The sequence below is a fragment of the Microcaecilia unicolor genome, chromosome 2 (genome assembly GCF_901765095.1).
Source record: "Microcaecilia unicolor chromosome 2, aMicUni1.1, whole genome shotgun sequence".
In the NCBI taxonomy this organism is placed as follows: Eukaryota; Metazoa; Chordata; class Amphibia; order Gymnophiona; family Siphonopidae; genus Microcaecilia; species Microcaecilia unicolor.
In genome coordinates this window covers 216,893,988-216,909,359 of record NC_044032.1, presented here as the reverse complement: position 1 = coordinate 216,909,359, position 15,372 = coordinate 216,893,988, and the positions used below count along the sequence as shown (strand labels likewise).

General features: G+C 43.6%; 1 protein-coding gene across 4 annotated transcripts in view; it reads left to right on the top strand.

Moving 5' to 3' along the window:
- The window catches only part of TLE4 (TLE family member 4, transcriptional corepressor), a 326,912-nt gene that overhangs the window by 104,643 nt on the left and 206,897 nt on the right, over positions 1 to 15,372 (top strand). The gene's annotated exons all lie outside the window — the stretch shown is intronic.

Here is a 15,372-nt window from a genome sequence, read left to right as displayed (position 1 = left end):
AGATGGTATTTACGGATCAGGGGGCTTCATGAACTATGCTATTTGGTGCTGCGAGTCACTGTGGCAGTGCTTTTTGTATGTTTTATTTTTTTCCCTTGGTGCTCTTCTCATTCCAGTTTTGACACCTTATTAAAATGCGGCAGAATATAATTTAGACACACTTAAGTAGTGGGGAAATGTTCTCTGCGCAAGCCAAATGCACTTGTTAAAAATGTTTTTCCTGTCATGTACAGTGCAGTGTTGCTCAGAATTATTACTTTGTCAAAATGGCACTTAATAGGGTGGATTGAAAAATTGCCAGACAGGCAAAGTTGTTCTGCACTCCTATTTTTTTTTTTTTTTTTTTTTAAAGTTAGCAGAAGTTTTTCAGGCATATCAAATGGAGATGCATCAGGAAACAAAAATATTCAAACAACTTGGGGTTTTGTTTTTTTTTCTTTTTCTTAACTCTTTTTAAATATTGTGTGTGTGCTTTCTCAGAATAGTACTGCACTGGCAAGAAGCTTTGCTTACATTGTGTGAGCCTTTGGGTGTCTGAGTGAAGGGAGGGTTTTAGGACAGGTTTACTGTTCTCTTCCCCCACCCTCTTCTCCCGTTGACAAAAGTACATATCTGGCTAGCATGGGGAAAACATTTTTTTGAGGGGAGGGAGGTATTTTACAGTTGGTGTGGTAGAAAGGCAGTGGAAAGGGGTGGCAGTCAGGGCAGTTGTCCTGAGCCCTCAAGCTACTCGGCGCCCCAAACCTGCCTCATACTGAAAGAGAGAGCCTGAAGATGGGCTTTGGGACTACCTTTCCAGTTTCTGCCCAGGACCCTGTATGTCTTAACACTAACTCTATGGAAAGGTGTCCTAAATTACAGAGCATTAATTTATTCTGGTTTCATTAGTTTCATTTGAAGTTGTATTGTAAAAGTTTAGCTTAAGGAACAACTTGTTTTGGTGGTGTAGCAATTTTTTTCCCAGCAATCTGTAGCAAAGTATGTATTGGTGTTAGTTTGAAAACAGACTAGTTCTTTCCATCCTGCTCTGCAATTTTTCTGTGCAGCTGGTTATGAATTCTGAGAAGCTGATTTTAAATCTGCCCCCTAGGGGAAGGAGGAATGAGTGCACTTTACAGGGATGATCAGGAGACTCCATGAGCAGAGTAGATGTTTGACGAGAGCATATAAACTAAATTCCGTTCCACAGTAATGTGGACAGGTATTGAAGCTGCAGCCCCATTCTCACAAGGGTGTAGGGTAAGTCACCTTTATACTACATTCTCATGTAGTGAGTGGCTTGTGATTGTATGGTATTCACAATGCTGTAAATTTACTATTGGAATCGGTGGTTAACTTAGTAATTGAGGAGGACTAGAAGACATGTCCAGGTGCCTTGGTTTCAACTCTATAGAATTTGTGCTGGTTATGATCTGGATGCAATACTCATATTCCTTCAGCTAGAAGCATGTACATTTTGTATAGGATGCAATTTTCTTTATTTTTGTAGAATTTTTGTACTGTTCCCCCTCCCGCCCACATTTTTGCCGTCTGAAAATGGAATAAACTTTTATGTTATGCTCTTTCAGATCTTGCAAGATTTCTCTCCCCCCCCCCCCCCCCCTCTAAGAAGCCAATTCCATTGCCTAGATGTAGTTCTTGCAAATGTCACTATTTTAAATCAGCGTATGGTCACAATTTTCCTTGGGTAGGGCCGGAGGGGTAGAATCTTTATGTGGAAATATTCACAAGATCCAAGTATGCAAATTAGTAAACAAGTGCTTGTTGTTTCTTTTGTTCGTCTTATATGTATGTATTTGTATATATATAATTTTAAAATGACAACATGCAGTTCAGCAGGTCAGTTACCACAATAATGTGGAATTTTTGTATATAAGCTGTAGATTTGTATACATGGTTTAATGTCCAACCTAGTGGTTTATCACCCATCATTCTGTACTCAGCGTACAGAATTCTTTCAACCCAAAAGGTTCTTAAAGACTGAATAACTTCCATCTCCATGATCAATGTTTAAATTCATGGTACATTCCTAGGAAAGCATTTTTTTTCCAAATCGGAAATATGGGCTAAATTCATAAAAATATCAGCTTGCCTAGAGAGTAAGTACTGCTTTTAACTACCTTACTAGGCAAACTAGATGGACCATGCTGGTGTTTGTTGCCATTTACTTTGTTACTTCTTCTTAGATATACCACTAGGTCTTTCTTATTACATACCAATGTGTGAGCAATTCTTTTAGTAAAGAATGGTAGATTTCTTATAGATTTATTTTTTCTAAAACAGATATTTGCCTTTCTTCTCTCCCCTCTTCACAAGCTTGACACATGTTTGTGATGGTTAAATGGGGATCTGAAGAGAATGCACATTACTACTATTTAGCATTTCTATAGCGCTACAGGGCATACGCAGCGCTGCACAAACATAGAAGAAAGACAGTCCCTGCTCAAAGAGCTTACAATCTAATATGCCAGCCTATACCATTTTGCTTATTACATATTGGTGGGACTAACCAATTGGGGAGAAATTTAAAAGCTTTTAATACAGATGTCTCCTTGAGCCAAATATAAAATATAAAAAAAAATCCTGTAATGTTTTTGCTTTGTGTCAAATGTTATAATGGTATCCACTATAAAAGCCATCTAGTCTACTCCTTCCTGCAGTACCACAAAGCCTTCCCAGTCCTAGACTCTACTTTCACATTCTCAGATTGTTCTGGAGGATTATAGAGATGCATAGTATGTCCCAAATGATCCCTCCTTTAAGGGGGAAGAACTTCCAGTCCCTCCCTCCCTACAAGGAATTCCTCTACTTATGGCACTCTTCCCTCTTATCCCACATTTGTGCAATGATGTCCAGGGAAGTTCCTTTCTCCTTCCAGCAAGAGACAGAACCTAGAGCTGATGTCTTTGGCCTACTAAAATTTGTAGGAGCTGCAAAGGTCACAGTGGCAGTTAGGTCAAAGGTGTTTATTGCAGAAACAGCAAATTCATAGGTGGCAAACTCCAGTGATTGTACAACCAGTCTCTGAGAAGCTGGACCTTTTACATTTAAGTACAACCAACTCCTGGGACAAGACACTGCTCTTGCATATTTCTGTGTAAATGAAATCAACAATGCCACAAGCAAAGAAATTCAGACACTAAATACACCATTAGGAAAAGATCTCGGGCTTTGGCACCACGTAGGGAACACTGTTTTCCAAGGAGCCATTCTCTCTGTAAGGCCAGATCTCCTGAAAACTTGACTGGCTGGATGTGTAACAATATTCACAGTGAATATATATTAGATTAAATGAACTGCCTCCCTTATATTCACATTTATCTAATGCATGATCATTGTTGATATCTTGAAAACTTGTCTGGGTGGATGCGTCTTTGAGGACAGGGTTGAGAACTCTGCTATAGATGAATGATAATCCAGTATAGGAGAAGCTTTTCATTTAGCAAAAGGCATTTGCCAATGTAACACCAATTTTTAAAAAGGGTTCCAGAGGTGATCTGGGAAATTATAGACCATTGAGCCTGACTTCGGTGCAGGGCAAAATGATAGAGACCATTATAAAGAACAAAATTACAGAGCATATACATAAATATGGATTAATGAGACAAAGCCAACATCGATTTAGTTAAAGGAAATCTTGCCTGACCAGTCTTATATTTCTTGGAAAGGATGAATAAAACATAGGTGAGTTGGTCAATATTTAGGCTTATTTTCGAAAGTGATCGCCAGCGATCTTCCAACATAAATCAGGAGATGGCTGGTGATCTCGCAAAACTGGCGAAATCGTTATAATCGAAAGCAGCGTTTTTGACACCATCGCTGCTTTCCCGTCGCCGCACCCGCGAAAGTTCAAGGGGGCGTGTCGGCGGCAAAGCGAAGGTGGGACATGGGCGGGCATGGGCATGGCTACCAGATGGCCGGCTTTTGCAGATAATGGAAAAAAAAAAAAGCGGCACTAATCGGTATTTCGTTGGGTTTACTTGGTCCTTTAATTTTCACGACCAAGCCTCAAAAAGGTGCCCCAATAGACCAGATGACCACCGGAGGGAATGGGGGATGACCTCCCCATACTCCCTCAGTGGTCACCAACCCCCTCCCACACTGAAAAAATAAAAATAAAACACTTTTTTGCCAGCCTCTATGCCAGCCTCAACTGTCATACCCAGCTCCCTGACAGCAGTATGCAAGTCCCTGGAGCAGTTTTTAATGGGTACAGTGCACTTCAGGCAGGCAGACCCAGGTCCATCCCCCCCCCACACCTGTTACACTTGTGGTGCTAAGTGTTGAGCCCTCCAAACTCCCCCAAAACCCACTGTACCCACATGTAGGTGCTCCCCTTCACCCGTAAGGGCTATGGTAATGGTGTAGAGTTTTGGGGAATGGGTTTGGGGGGGGGGATTTGGGGGCTCAGCACCCAAGGTAAGGGAGCTATGCATCTGGGAGCTATTTGTGTATTTTTTTAAACATTTTTAGAAGTGCCCCCTAGGGTGCCTGGTTGGTGTCCTGGCATGTCAGGGGGACCAGTGCACTACAAATGCTGGCTCCTCCCATGACTAAATGCCTTGGATTTCGCTGGGTTTGAGATGGCTGGCATTTTTTTCCATTATTGCTGAAAAACAAAACCGGCGATCTCAAACCCGACGAACCCTGGCATTTGGCCGGGCTAAGCCGTATTATCGAAAAAAAAGATGGCCGGCCATCTTTTTCGAAAATACAGTTCCGGCCAGCTGTTGCGCCGCCGCCAAAATAGATCGACGGCGACCTATTTTGCCGGCGATGTTCGATTATGCCCCTCATTGTGTATCTGGATTTTCAAAAGGCATTTGACAAAGTACCTCAGTAAAGACTCCTGAAAAAATTAGAGAGTACCTCGGTAATGTCCTGTTGTGGATTAAAATCTGGTTAAAAGAGAGAAAATAGAATAGGGTTAAGTGGTCAGTGTTCCCAATGTAGAAGGGTAGATGGGTTTTCCAGGGAGTCTGTGCTGGGACCGCTGCTTTTTAACATATTTGTAAATGATCTAGAGATGGAAATAGCTAATGAGAAAATTAAATTTGCTGATGACACAAAAATTGTTAAATTGCAAGAGGACTTTACGAGGCTGGTAGACTGGGCATCCAGTTGCAAATGACATTTAATGTTAGTAAGTGCAAAGTGATGCATGTGAGAAAAGGAACCCAAATTATAACTACATGATGCAAGGTTCCACATTAGGAGTAACCACCCAGGAAAAGGATCTAGGCATCGTTGTTGATACGTTAAAAACCCTCTGCTTAGAGTGCAGCGGTGGCTAAAAAAGCAAATAAAATGTTAGGAATTATTGAGGAATGGAAAACAAAACTGAGAATAATGTAATTCCTTTGTATCACTCTATGGCATGACCACATCTCGAATACTATATGCAATTCTGGTCAGCGCATCTCAAGAACGATATAGCAGAATTAGAAAAGGTACAGAGAAGGGTGACAAAAAATAATAAAGTAGATGGGCTGACTTCCTTATGAGGAAGGCTAAAGAGGCTAGGACTCTTCAGCTTGGAAAAGAGGTGGCTGAGGAGAGATATGATAGGTCTATAAAATTCTGAGTGGATTGGAATGGGTAGTAGTGAATCGGTTGTTTTACTCTTTCCAAAAATACTAGGACTGGGGGGCATGCAATGAAGCTACTAAGCTGTAAATTTAAGACAAACTGTTGAAAATATTTCTTTACTCAACATGTAATTAAACTCTGGAATTTGTTTCCAGAGAATGTGGTAAAGCAGTTAGTGTAGCAGGGTTTAAAAAGGGATAATTTCCTAAAAGAACAAGTCCATAAACCATTATTAAGATGGACTTGGGGAAAATCCACTGCTTATTTCTAGGATAAGCAGCATCAAATCTCTTTTACTATTCTGGGATCTTGCCAGGTAACCTGGATTGGCCACTGTTGGAAAAGGGATATTGATGAACCTTCAGTCTGTCCCAATATTTATTTATTTTGCACATTTATACCCCACTTTTTTCCCACAGTTTTGCAGGCTCAAAGTAGCTTACAATGTACTGATAGGCTATCGCCAGATCAGTGGTGATACGGTTACAATTAAATTAGATAGAATAGAAGAAACAGGGAAAGGATAAGAGTCTAATATGGCAACGCTTACGCTTTTATTTCCATCTATTTAGAAGATAAGTGCAAGAAGCCTAATGACATTCTTACTTAAAGCCTTGCCAGAAAAAGAGAAGACAAACAAGCAGGTTGCTTCTGTTCATCCCAGGCAGCCTTCATCTTTTTGGTTGAACTATCCAAACAGAGCTACCAATGAAAAGGCAATAAGCTGCCCATAAAAAAAATATGATACTTTCTCCAAGCCACTCCCTGACTTTTTAGGGGGTCTGGTTCAAGTTCTTCAGTATTGCTTTCATATTATCCTTGGTTCTTAGCATCATAAAGTTTGAGGTATTTATTCTACTTGCTATCCCTCCCCAAATATTTTTTTTGGCATCATTGGGAAGACATTCATCTACTATTTCAAGCCAATGCAATTCCATTCTATTCCATATACTGCTTCTTACATTTACTACTTCATATACTGCTTATTACACGTAAGCAGTGTACACTAAAATAGTGCAGTAGAATGTTTATCTATTACAAGAGAAAAATCTTGGGTTTTGTTCCAGATATGTCCTCATCCTGAAGAAGGAGGGTGGAGCTATGTCCCTTCTTGGACACCAGGGATCACAGTCTTTCTTTTCAGAGAAAAGTTCAAAATGAACATCCTTCCCACAGTCTTCCTTTTACTTTACAAACGAGATTGGCTATTTTTGCAGGATCTCTAGAGTGCTTATACCCACACATCAGTTCATCCCAAATGTAGACCCTGCAGAACATGTCCCTCTGCTTCGGACTTTCCTCATCTGCAGGGTTTTCAACAAGTGTAGTTGTGGCAGCCTACTTACACAAGCAAGGCCTTCTGAGTCCCCCCACCCATATTATGATGATTGGCTTCTAGCAGTCTTATCATTGGATCTGGCCATATCCCTAAAGGATGGGACATTTTATACTTTCTTCAGTCCCTTGGCTTCCTCCATAAGTTTTTGACACATCAGCTAGGAGTGCTTCTGGATACAGAGCTAGCAAAAGCTGTCTTCCACAAAATAAAATTCAGACTTGTCAGATCTGTTCACAGTTCAGTGCTAGGCCATATGGCCTTTACAATGCATATAATATCTTTCACAACTTAAAAATGAAAGCGCCTTAATAAGATCTTGAGTTTCAGTGGCATCAAAGATCCCAGGTTTTTTCCTCACATAACCTCATGCACCTCACTTCAAACCATATTTTAATGGTGGAACACACATATTTGTTCAAGGAGCTTCCCTTTACACATCAGAAGTAGTATTGTGTACTTATCACAGGTTGTGAAGCTCACCTCAGCACTTTATTCTGGTCAGCTGCCAAGAGACTATACGTCACAATTGCCTAGATCTAAGAGCAATATTTTGTTCCCTTTTGAGTATTCACCCACCTCAGGGTACAGTTGGTGCCGATGGAGGCAGACAGTCATATGGCAGTGTTTTATTCTGCAGGTTAGGAGGTGCAAAGCCCCTTTCCATAACATTCCACTGATATCCAGAGACAAGTGGGTTATGTCCCTCTACCAGCAGGTGGAGATAGAGAAAATACTGAGGTTAAGATGGCTCCACATGTCCACATATAGTAAACCTCTGAAGTTCTCTCTATCTCAGTAGGTGGATGGACATCTCCTGTGCAGCTCTGGTGTGGTGTTTGCTCCTAATCTGTTCCCTCAGGCTTTCTTGAGCTGGGGGCTTGGCATGGCTTTGTCGGTCAGTTGGAGTACACGTGGTGGAGCCAGGTCTCTCCCCTCTCCCCCAGTTTCCCACTTCTGTGGTCCTGTTGTTGGCTGGTGCTTTTCCTCTGGCTTATAGCTCTGATTCCATCTCCTGCCTCTTAAAAAAAAAAAAAAAAAAAAAAACACCTTTTCAGTGAGTCTTTTTGCATGTTAATCTGGTGACACTGTAAGTTGTTGCGTTCAGTAAGGTTGGTATACCGATTTTGTTTTTCTCTGGAACTTCAGGCTCTTTTCGTCTGCTACTGCTTCCTGTTGGCTCTCTCCTCTGTCGGCTCTCCGGTGGTCTCAGTGGTTTGTACTGCTGTGGCTGCGATCCGGGGGGGCCTCCCCTCATTTCTCAGCAGGTACATCGGCGGTGTTGTTTTTGGTGGGCTCCGCGTCCATCACATGCTCTTTCCGTCATCTTTGAAAAGCGCCTGGCATGAGGCTTTCCGTGTTGACGCTCTGCTATTGCTGGGTTTGCTCAGCGCCCGCTAGTGGCAGTGTGTAAGAAGCAAGCATGTTCGACTTTTGTGTGACCTTGAGTTTTGTGTGCTGTCCGGTTAGGGCTAGCAGCAGGAAGCTATTTGTGGTATTTATTCCTCTCTGCTTCTGTACTGTCTTCTCCGGGTGCTGGATTCCACAGCTCCTTTGTTTGCCTGGACTGCCGTGCTGGACCTTTCGGCTCTCTTTACTTTTGGTGCCTCTGGAATAATTTAAAAACAAAAACAAGAGACCTTCAGCACCCCGAGAGGGCGGCCGCGGCTCTCCTCGTTCACGTTTCTGCCACCTTGGCCACCTTTGTTTTGGCCGCCCTATTCTCCCCGACCTCTTTTTGCTGGTGTCCTCTTGGGAGTTACAGCGTTGGGTTTGGTGGCTCTCTCCAGTGCCATGCCTTCATGCAATTCTTCTGGGGTATGGCTGGAGCTTCAGGTTCTTGTTCTGCTTGGTTGTATTTTTTTCTTTGATGACCCACAGTGGCCTTGCTTACTTAGGAAGCTCCCGGCCCTGGCTCCTGTGGGTTCCTATAGAACTTGGGGGAGTTAGCGGGGTGTGCATGCTGGGGGTGTCTGGTGGCACTCTGTTTGTGGTTTGGTCATGCCTCTATACTTGTATTTCAAGGCTTTCGCTGGAGCTTGCTGGAACTCTTGTTTCCCTAGGGTCTCCATGAAGCACCCCTTTTCTCCTAGAGTACTTTTGGAGAGCCCCATCCCCTATGGTTGACTCTCTTCTATAGTGCCCTTTGGGAGCACCATCCCCTGTGGTTGACTCTTCTATAGTGCCCTTTGGGAGCACCATCCCCTGTGGTTGACTCTCTTCTGTAGTGCCCTTTGGGAGTACCATCCCCTGTGGTTGACTCTCTTCTGTAGTGCCCTTTGGGAGTACCATCCCCTATGGTTGACTCTCTTCTGTAGTGCCCTTTGGGACTCGCCATCCCTTCTGGGGTGTCTCTGCTTTGGTTGTTTTTGAGAGCCCTCCTGTTCTGGTCTTTGATGAAGGCTGATATTGGTTTCTGGCATGTTTGCCTGTTGGCCTTCCTTTCTCTTGTTTCTGCTGTACAGGAATTTTGCTCTTGCTTTGGGCAGCCTTCTGCATCGGCCTTACCTGCCTACTCTTATGGCTCGGATGGGAAATCTGTAGACATGCAGCGTAGGCTTGAGCTCTGCTCCTGTGGTGGGTTTTGTCCCGCCAGCTCAGCCAGGCTGCCGCCTTGCTCAGATTTTTTGTCTGTGCTGCCCTGCGGCTGATTGCTTCGGGACAGCAACTGGGTTGCCGTATTCAGGATATCTCTTTCCCCATGAGGTGGTGCTCCTACTGGTCTATGGGTGACTGGCTCTTTGGACAGAGCACGGGTCCAAACCTAGTCTGAAGACCGGGTTCCTTTCTTTTTCAGGACACTGGTGTCTTCTTGACAGTGGAAGAGGTTGCCCTTCTTTTGCTGGTCAGCACTTTTGCTTGTCTGGGGGTTGGAGCGGGCTTCTCTTTCCGGAGCCATTTCGACCCTGTTCTTTTTGGCTCTTACCGTTTCTCCTGGAGAACTGGGACAGGTATCACTCCCCTTTGTGAGTGGCATTTTGGGCATAGTTGGATGGGTTTCATTGTTTCAATGTCTCGGCAGGCATATTTCTCTGACTTCAGTTTTGGGTAGGTCCCCAATTCTTGGGGGTTGTGATGCCTCTGCCGGGCATGGGGTGTGTTTTTTTGACTATTTCCCTAGAGGTATGGGGTTGCCCTATCAGAGATTTGCTGGGCATTGCTTTACACCGTGTTGTCAGCCCACATCACCAGGGCGTAGGTGTCTGGCCCTGTCTCTGGCAGTCAAGTCTCACTTTATCTTGGCTTGGTGAACCTTCCTTTGCGGCTGTCTGCCTTGCTTCTTCTAGGGCCCTGTCGAGTCTTGCTCAATCACTGGGCACCTAGCCCGGCTCAGTCGCAGGTCGCCGAGCCCGGCCTCTGTGCATCGAGCCCTGCCCCACTTCTTGCTTTGTCTCTGGGCATCGAGCTTGTCGGGACTCACTCCGTCTCTGGGTGGCATGCCTTGATTCGTTTTGGGGCTTAGAGCCTTGATCCATTGCTGGCTGCCATGGCTTGTACTGGCCGTCGATCTATCTCCATCGGGGGTCAATGGAATTTGCTCTGGCATGGGATGCCGGCCTCCCTTCAGTCATCGGCCTTTGGTTGGTTGTGGGAGGCCCAGGGTTTCTCCGTTTCCGGATGCCGGTCTGTTTTCCTCTGGTGTTCAATTCCCACTGCAGCTCCTTGTGACTAGGCAAGTCACTTAACCCTCAATTGCCCCAGGTACAAAATAAGTGCCTGTATATAATATGTAAACAGTTTTGATTGTAACCACAGAAAGGCCTTATAGCAAGTCCCATCCCCACCCCCACCCCCCAATCGCTTTGACTAAAAGACTCTGTGAAGTTTAAAACCTTAGTCACCTATGAGCCATTCGTGCAATTTCAGCAGAATAAGGTACTCCCTAAATTCCTTCTGAAGGGAACCATGCTCTTTTTCATTAATGAAGAAACAGTGCTACTTATCTTTTACCTTAAACGTCATAAACGTGAGAAGACCCTTCATGTTCTGGACTGTAAATGAGCTTTTGCTTCCCATCTTAAAAGAAGAGAATTTATCAAAAAATCTAAACACTTCCAGCCCATTTGACTGGGAATTCAGTGGAAAAGTATATAATGGCTAATTGGCTAGGGTTTAGTATTCAGTTTTATCAGACTGATGCCTAACCAGTGTAGTCAAAACTCATCAAATCAGAGCCACTGCTGCTACTACAAGTTTTAAAATTAGTTTTGTTAGAGAGCATTTGCCAAGCTGCTGCTTGGATTTTGTTTCATATTTTTCACTGCACACTACTGCCTGGACCAGTCTTCAGTCGGTACATTTAATCAAGCAGTACTGCACAATCTGTCTTTTGGGATTTGTTCAGCTCTTATCTTGCGAATAGGTTGCTGCTCAGTACTGAAACATTGACCTTGAGCAAACCTGGGCCTGGAAGTTAACCACTTGTGTAACTGATTCAGTCCTGCTTGTAAATAGAGAAGCAAAGTCTCTTGCCTGTAACAAATGGTTTCCATAGACAGCAGGATTCTTCTGGGGCATGGTCCCTCTAGCCTCCCTGGAGAATTGATCATGAGCTTTAAACTAGGTGAAGTGACTGAGAGGACTGCAATGCGTGGGAATAAGTTACACTCAAAGTTTTACACTAGCTCTGGGAGACCAGGTTTCTCTTGGTACCCTATAATGTTACCACATGTGCGCCTGATTAATACTGCTGTCATAAGTACATAAGTAATGCCATACTGGGAAAAGACCAAGGGTCCCTCGAGCCCAGCATCTTGTCCACGACAGCAGCCAATCCAGGCCAAGGGCACCTGGCAAGCTTCCCAAACGTACAAACATTCTATACATGTTATTCCTGGGATTTTGGATTTTTCCAAGTCCGTTTAGTAGCGGTTTATGGACTTGTCCTTTAGGAAACCGTCCAACCCCTTTTTAAACTCTGCTAAGCTAACCGCCTTCACCACATTTTCCGGCAATGAATTCCAGAGTTTAATTACACGTTGGGTGAAGAAAATTTTCTCCGATTTGTTTTAAATTTACTACACTGTAGTTTAATCGCATGCCCCCTAGTCCTAGTATTTTTGGAAAGCGTGAACAGACGCTTCACATCCACCTGTTCCACTCCACTCATTATTTTATATACCTCTATCATGTCTCCCCTCAGCCGTCTCTTCTCCAAGCTGAATAGCCCTAGCCTCCTTAGTCTTTCTTCATAGGGAAGTCGTCCCATCCCCGCTATCATTTTAGTCGCCCTTCGCTGCACCTTTTTCAATTCTACTATATCTTTCTTGAGATGCGACGACCAGAATTGAACACAATGCTCAAGGTGCGGTCGCACCATGGAGCGATACAACGGCATTATAACATCCTCACACCTGTTTTCCATACCTTTCCTAATAATACCCAACATTCTATTCGCTTTCCTAGCTGCAGCAGCACACTGAGCAGAAGGTTTCAGCGTGTTATCGACGACGACACCCAGATCCCTTTCTTGGTCCGTAACTCCTAACGTGGAACCTTGCATGACGTAGCTATAATTCGGGTTCTTTTTTCCCACATGCATCACCTTGCAGTTGCTCACATTAAACGTCAACTGCCATTTAGCCGCCCAGTCTCCCAGTCTCGTAAGGTCCTCTTGTAATTTTTCACAATCCTGTCGCGAGTTAACGACTTTGAATAACTTTGTGTCATCAGCAAATTTAATTACCTCGCTAGTTACTCCCATCTCTAAATCATTTATAAATATATTAAAAAGCAGCGGTCCTAGCACAGACCTCTGAGGAACTCCACTAACTACCCTTCTCCATTGTGAATACTGCCCATTTAACCCCACTCTGTTTCCTATCCTTCAACCAGTTTTTAATCCACAATAGGACATTTCCTACTATCCCATGACCCTCCAATTTCCTCTGTAGCCTTTCATGAGGTACCTTGTCAAACGCCTTTTGAAAATCCAGATACACAATATCAACCGGCTCCCCTTTGTCCACATGTTTGTTTACTCCTTCAAAGAATTGAAGTAAATTGGTCAGGCAAGATTTCCCCACACAAAAGCCGTGCTGACTCGGTCTCAGTAATCCATGTCCTCGGATGTGCTCTGTAATTTTGTTTTTAATAATAGCCTCTACCATTTTCCCCGGCACCGACGTCAGACTCACCAGTCTATAATTTCCCGGATCTCCCCTGGAGCCTTTTTTAAAAATGGGCGTTACATTGGCCACCCTCCAATCTTCCGGTACCACGCTCAATTTTAAGGATAAGTTGCATATCACTAGCAGTAGCTCCGCAAGCTCATTTTCAGTTCTATCAGTACTCTAGGATGAATACCATCCGGTCCAGGAGATTTGCTACTCTTCAGTTTGCCGAACTGCCCCATTACGTCCTCCAGGTTTACCGTGAAGTCAGTAAGTTTCTCCGACTCGTCCGCTTGAAATACCATTTCCGACACCGGTATCCCACCCAAATCTTCCTCGGTGAAGACCGAAGCAAAGAATTCATTCAGTCTCTCCGCTACGTCTTTGTCTTCCTTGATCGCCCCTTTTACCCCTCGGTCATCCAGCGGCCCAACCGATTCTTTTGCCGGCTTCCTGCTTTTAATATACCGAAAACATTTTTTACTATGTTTTTTTGCCTCTAATGCTATCTTTTTTTCGTAATCCCTCTTGGCCTTCTTGATCTGCGCCTTGCATTTGCTTTGACACTCCTTATGCTGCTTCTTATTTTCAGACGGTTCCTTCTTCCATTTTCTGAAGGCGTTTCTTTTAGCCCTAATAGCTTCCTTCACCTCACTTTTCAACCAGGCCGGCTGTCTTTTGGAGTTACGTATTTCTTTTCTAATTCGTGGAATATGTATGGCCTGGGCCTCCAGGATGGTATTTTTGAACAGCGTCCACACCTGTTGTACAGTTTTTACTCTCTCAGTTGCCCCCCTAAGTTTTTTTTTTTTTTTTTTTTTTACCGTTCTTCTCATTTTATCATAGTCTCCTTTTTTTAAAGTTAAACGCTAACGTATTTGACTTTCTGTGTACAGTTACTTCAAGGTCGATATCAAAACTGATCATATTATGGTCACTGTTATCAAGCGGCCCCAGTACCATAACGTCCCTCACCAGATCATGCGCTCCACTAAGGACCAAGTCTAGAATTTTTCCTTCTCTCGTCGGCTCCTGCACCACTTGCTCCATAAAGCTGTCCTTGATTTCATCAAGGAATTGTATCTCTGTAGCGTGTCCCGATGTTACATTTACCCAATCTATATTTGGATAATTGAAGTCACCCATTATTATCATATTGCCCATTTTGTTCGTGTCTCTGATTTCTTTTATCATTTCTGTGTCTACCTGTTCATCCTGGCGAGGCGGATGGTAGTACACTCCTATCACCGTTTTATTCCCTTTTATACATGGAATTTCAACCCACAATGATTCAAAGGTGTGATTTGTGTCCTGCTGAATTTGTAATCTATCTGAGTCAAGGCTCTCGTTAATATACAATGCTACCCCTCCACCAGTCCGGTCCACCCTATCACTACGATATACTTTGTACCCCGGTATGACAGTGTCCCACTGGTTATCCTCCTTCCACCAGGTCTCAGTAATGCCTATTATATCCAATTTTTCGTTTAGTGCAATATATTCCAACTCTCCCATCTTATTTCTTAGACTCCTAGCATTTGCATATAGACATTTGAGTATGTTTGTTGTTCTTATTTGCATGATGCTTAGTACCTGACACTATTGATTGGACATCTTTTGTCTGATCTTTAGTTGTATTTAAGGGCACCTGGTCTACCACGGTCTGTTGTGCAACCTCACTATCCAGAAACCCTATCTTCCCTGTTTGTGAGGTATCTTTGCAAGATACCTTTTCCCGAACCATGCGCTTTTGAGCGACTGTCGGCCTTCCCCCCATTTCTAGTTTAAAAGCTGCTCTATCTCCTTTTTAAATGCCGACGCCAGCAGCCTGGTCCCACCCTGGTTAAGGTGGAGCCCATCCTTTCGGAATAGGCTCCCCCTTCCCCAGAATGTTGCCCAGTTCCTAACAAATCTAAAACCCTCCTCCCTGCACCATCATCTCATCCACGCATTGAGACTCTGGAGCTCTGCCTGTCTCTTGGGCCCTGCACGTGGAACAGGTAGCATTTTAGACGGAATACATTTTAACAAGTGGCTGACTTTATTTTCCCAATGATAATAAAGAGTACAGACTTCCTTTTGCTATTGTCACTATTTTTGACTGTACTTTGCTGTCCTGATTACCATCCCTGTTTCCTTCAGCTTTTCCAAACATTTGGCCCAGTCTTCCTCTGTCTTCTAGTCCTTGTATCTTTTTACCTTTTGTTTGCTAGTTTTTTGGCCACCTCTTTTGAAAGCCTTATGGCCTCAATCTTCACTCCAAGTGCTTTAGGGCCACCAATAGGTCAGAGGTTTTTTTTTTTTTATTTAGTATATTCCTAATGAATATGCATG